Raw genomic sequence first — 6,081 nt, forward strand, 5'->3', positions numbered from 1 at the left:
AGCTTACAGAAAGTAGGCATTTAAGGTCACAGTTCTAAAAACGCAGGACACTAAAGAGACTTGTCTACCGACTGTGAAAAAAAAAAAAACACCCAAAAAAAGATGCCCAGGGTCCCTGCTCATCTGCGTGAACGTGCATTAGGCATGCTGCAGGGAGGCATGAGGACTGCTGATGTGGCTAGGGCAATAAATTGCCATGTCCGCACTGTGAGACGCCTAAGACAGCGCTACAGGGAGACAGGAAGGACAGCTGATCATCCTCGCAGTGGAAGACCACGTGTAACAACACCTGCACAGGATCGGTACATCGAATTTCACACCTGCGTGACGGGTACAGGATGGCCACAACAACTGCCCGAGTCACACCAGGAACACACAATCCCTCCATCAGTGCTCAGACTGTCCGCAATAGGCAGTCCATGAGGAGGAGATGCACTGCAGTACTTCAAGCAGCTGGTGGCCACACCAGATACTGACTGGTACTTTTGCTTTTGAGCCTCCCTTCATTCAGGGACACATTGTGTAACATTTTTAGTTTATGTCTTATGGTTTTGACTCTTTTAGTGTTCATACAAATATTTACACATTAAGTTTACTGAAAGTAAAAACAGTTAAAAGTCAGAGGACGTTTCTTTTTTTGCTGAGCATATATCGGTCTTATGCTGGAGTCGGCAATCTTAAACACTTAAAGAGCCATTTAAAGCCGTTTCCCACAGAAAAAATTTAATCTAAAAAATTGGCATCTAAAATGAAGATAACACTGCATACAGTATATAGTTTTTTACCTTTATGCTGTGTATAAAAAACTATAGTGTGTTGCATTTATTTAATCAATAAACTGCTACAGAGAAAATGAAATCTTACCTTCAAATAAAATACTCAAGGCCTATTGGTCCTCCTCGGTTTATCAATCTGCATGCATGATTTTTTTTTTTTTTTGTAATACATGTCCCCTGAGGGGCTCTGTTCGTATTTACTGTGTTATAGAAAGCCAAACTTAAATTATCTACCTGCAGCAAACCAAAAATGACGTCATCCTTTTATCGCATGTACTGGAGCGTACAGTCAGCTGTCAACCAAAAGAAATCATGAAATCAATTAAAGAAATCATTAATATTATATAGGCTAATAATCATAAACATGTGTTAACCATCATAAATAATACAGTGAGAGTGATGTCAGCGCTCTTGATGTCACAGTGGGGTTGTCGAGGAAAGTTTCCTTCATTGACATTCATTGCAAACGGAGCAGGGAGCAGGGAGTACCCTGTAAAATCACTTTGGAATAGAATACAGCTCGGGGTTTGAAAAGTTCAATAAATCGCACGTGTTGCACATCGGTGGTTGCAATGCATATTTTGAGCGACAACAAATTAAACACTTTTTTCTTTTAATGTTACAAGATCAACATAATCTTCACATTTTGAATTACATTTGAAAAAGCTAACAAACTAAAATAAAATCAATTTCAATTAAATACTCATTATTTATTTTCCAAAGCCACAAGGAGCCACAGCAGAGGGATGAAAGAACCACATGTGGTTTCAGAGCCGCACGTTGCCAACCCCTAGTGTTATACAAATAGTTTCCATAAGTGAAGTGTAAAACTTATAGATGTGGACCTGAAGTTCCCCACATTAAAATACTTTCACAAAATATTGATGGCATTTGCATTTATTATTTAGTTTTTCATGTTGTTTTAATTGTGTCTTGCCTGGTGGTTTTTCCAATAATTTTAAATGTATGTCTTTTTTAAACACCACCATGCTTTCACTTCTGCAAGAGTCAACATTTTCAGGTAATTTTTTTTTATTTTTTTTATAAATTTAGTCCTGTCCAATTCTTTTTTTCCCCGATTTTCTCCCCAATCTAGTCGTGGCCAATTACTCCCCGTCACTAGGAGGCTCCCACACACATCAAGGCTACTACAACCACTCAGTCGGGAGGACGAAAGCTATCCCATGTTTCCTCCGAACCACGTGACGCGAGCCGACCGCATCTTTTCGAACTGCTCGCTCACGCACCGTTAGGGGCGGAGTAACACACTCGGAGGAAAGCGCTAGCCGCTCCTTCCGTGTGCGAGCTCACAGACGCCCCTGATTGGCTGTAGTGATTGGGAGCACTAATACCTCTCATCCCTCCCCCCTGAGAGAGCTCGGCCAATCAGCTCTCTCTGTGCCTCCGGCTGTGAGAGGAAAACAGCATTCTTAAAGGCGTTCTTAAAGACACATTAACCCATAACTCACTGTGTGATATGTTACTGACAGTTTTGAAGTAAACAGAGATTGGAATCATTGTTGCCAGTCCTTTTGACAAGTTTAAAACGTATGAAAGAATAAAAGGAGCAAGAATAGTGACTAACAATATTATATATATATATATATATATTATATATATTAAATGCTGCCCCCACTATTAGGATAACTTATATGATTATAAGATTTTTTTCCACTATTTTTTTTCACCAGCCAATATACTGAAAAATGTTTAAGTCAATAAAACAAATTATGCAGGTTATTTGTTTGAATGGTTACAGGTATGTCACAGTAAGAGGAGATATATTAAGCTAAATCAAAATGACATAAATATAAATATATATAAATGAAAGGAAGGTTTCATAGGCAATGTATATTTTTTAATCGGAAGTGCAATTTACATTGAATCTCTGGAAGATATTTGCTAGGTAAGTTTGTTTAGTCATCCATTGCCAATATTTAAACACTTGCAGAGAAACTATATACATAAAGACTCTATACATAAAACAAAAAACAGAAGGAAACGAGATTATAACAGACAGTTTTACACTGCAACAAAAGGTCAATACAGATTACTTCTATGAGTAAGTATTGTTTCATGTTTTCTTTTGACTGCCATCATTTCAAATGTGTAAATGAACAAAAAACACAACAGCTGGTAATACTAACAAAATTATCTGCATTGTACATAATAACTAAAATCTGCTCTCTTCATCCAGAACACTTAACATGTCATACTGTACACTACAGCAAATGGAAGCAATGCAACAACCATATCTTCTCCTCAATATTCCTTGCAAAATAATATTCTGTAAACTTGAGGAATTTGACCACTCTGGCTAATATGGTGGAAGACTGAACCAAAATTGGACTGACAATTTTTGCTGGTACCTTTAGAGGTAATTGTGCTTTAGGGCTGTAGCTATCGAATATTTTAATAATCAAGTATTCTACCAAAAATTTAATCGATTATTTGAGTAATCGGATAAAATTCACTTTTGCATAATTAAACAGCAATGCAAAATATATAAGATAAACAAAAATTTATTGGTTTTCTTTTTAGAAAAATTAACTTTTATTTTTTAAATGCATACAGCATTTTATCAAAAATAAACATTGTCATTATTCACAATACAAGGAATAACTTATACCCCTCTCTCACCTATTCGGTTTGACTCATGGTGAGATGAAAAGCGCGCTGTCAACAAATAATTGCGCAAAAAGATAATGCAAGCCTTTAAAATTAATTTTAAAAAAGCTTTGAGGCAGAAGATTTTGCCTCGATCATTTTTTGTAATCGAATTACTCAAGAAATCGTTTCAGCCCTATTGTGCTTATACTTGGCCTCCCAGCAAATGTGTTACTGCTCTGGCTGTTTAAATCAAATTCAAATTTTATTTGTCACATACACAGTCATAGACAGTACGATATGCAGTGAAATGCCAGTGACCTTAAAAGTAAAAGCTTATTTATAAGAAGTAAATATGAATAAAAAGAAATACAATAGAAAATAAAATTTAGCTAGGTAAAAATTAAGTAAAAATATTTCTCTACAAATAACAATAAAAATATTCTGTGCAATAGAAAAATATAGAAATTATGGACATTTTTGTGCAAATAAACAAAAATTACTGGGGGGTGTGAAAAATGCATAAAAGTAATTTGAGTTGTCCATGAGTGTCCAGGATGAGTGCGAGAGCCAATGTTATGATTGTGGATGCTTTAGAAAATGGAATTAGTCCTGTGTGGTGTTGTGGTTGAGAGACTTCAGTCTCTTTGTGTTGGCCTTGTTGGGAACTTTTTCAGAGACCAGGAGACGTTGGGATATCATTCAAGCAGAAGTTACTCTTTATTGAGAACTCGCCGAGCGTCGCTGTAGTCATCCAAGTCTGACCGAAACAACTTAGCTCTGGAGAGTTTATACTTTACAAGAGGGAGGGATACAAAGAGGTGGAGACAATCTAAACAAAGCATAGTCTAGTACAGGAGTCAGCCTGGTAACGGAAGTTCTCCAGCCCTGATCTCATCAGCATAACAGTGGCTTTCAAATGCATAGGTGCTAATCTAATCAGCCTGACAGTATCACCCAAACCTTTACATTCTCATAGAGACAAAAGGCATAGCCTGGCCTTGAGATTAGCATTCACATTGACTTTGGGACCCTACCCAGTGGTCAGGAAGTACATAAAGACAAAAGGTTAATGTCTCTGGCACCTGGGGTACAAGACTTGATCTTCTTAGAATGTCACCAACTTTACCTTAAAATGTAAAACCCAATGTACATAACTTGTTCAGTTTATATACTATTACGTTGGAAGCTAGATTTAACATTTTATAAATTTGTAATCCAACAGCCTTCAGGCAGCAGAATCGCTTTTCAGACCGCAACAAAGAGAACAGTCCATTACTGGGGTGGATAAGGTCCTTCATGATCTTCCTGGCCTTGGTCCAGCGCCGCTTGCTGTAGATTGAGTGCAGGTCAGGGAGCTCGGTGTGGATGATGCGCTCAGCTAATCGCACCACTACCTGTAGAGCTCGTCTGTCCTGCATGGTGCTGTTTCTGAACCAGGTCGTGATGTTTCCGTCAGGATGCTCTCTATGGTGCAGAAGTAGAAATTCCTGAGCACCCTGGAGGGCAGTCTGAAGTCTCTCAATCATCTGAGGTGGAAGAGATGCTGCCAGGCCTTTTTTACCACAGTGGTGATGTTACAGGACCATGACAAGCCCTGCGTAATGTGAACACCAAGGTATCGGAAGCTGTCCACTTCCATACTGTTAATGACGGGTGTCTGGTAGTTTCTTTCCTGCTTTGTACTAAAGTCCACTATCCGGTCCTTTGTCTTGCTGACGTTCAGGAGGAGATTGTTCGTCTGGCACCATTTCTCCAGATTTCCAATCTTTTCTAGGTAGGCTGTTGCATTGTTCTTCGTGATCAGGCCCACCACTACAGTGTCCTCAGCAAACTTGATGCTGGTGGTGGAGTTGCTAGTGGCCACAGAGTCGTATGTGTACAAAGAGTACAGCAGGGGACTCAGACCACAGCCCTGAGGGGCTCCAGTGCTGAGAGTGAGGGGGGCTGAGACATGTCCACCCATCCTTACTGCCTGTGGTCTATCAGTTAGGAAATTGGAGATTCACTGACACATAGATGAGCTAAGTCCCAGGTGCTCCAGCTTGGTCCTGAGTGTGGAGGGAATTATGGTATTAAATGCTAAGCTGTATTCGATGAAGAGCATTCCCCTTCCGAGTGTCCAGGTGAGTGAAAGATGTCATCATCTGTAGAGCGGTTCGGGCGGTATACAAACTGTAATGGGTCCAGTGTGTCCGAGGGGAAAAAATGATGAAGTGCTTTGAACGGCTGGTCAGAGACTTTATCACTACTGAGGTGAGGGCTATAGGGCGATAATCGTTGAGGGAAGCAGGATGGGGTTTCTTTGGAATAGGAAAAATGATTGACTCTTTGAAGCATGTGGGGATCGCCGACTAAGATATGGAAAGGTTGAATATCTTGGTAAACACAGGTGCTAGCTGGTCTGCGCAGGCTCTGAGGACTCGACCCAGTCTGGTCCTGCTGCTTTCCTGGTGTTCACTCTCCTGAAGCCTTTCCTCACGTCATGCTCGGAAATGATGAACGCAGTGTCTTCCTGTCTGCAGCCATTAGCGCCGCTAGCATTACCATCGCTAGCGTCTTTAGCTGCAGCCTTGAAGTGAGCATTGCTTCGCCTCTTTCACCGCCTTCCGGACATTGTATGACGCAGCCTTGTACGGGTCCATGTCCCCCGACGCAAGTCTCACTTTATAGACAGCTGTACGAGCTCTCAGAGCGT

This window comes from Clarias gariepinus, chromosome 7, assembly GCF_024256425.1.
Source record: "Clarias gariepinus isolate MV-2021 ecotype Netherlands chromosome 7, CGAR_prim_01v2, whole genome shotgun sequence".
Lineage (NCBI taxonomy): Eukaryota > Metazoa > Chordata > Actinopteri > Siluriformes > Clariidae > Clarias > Clarias gariepinus.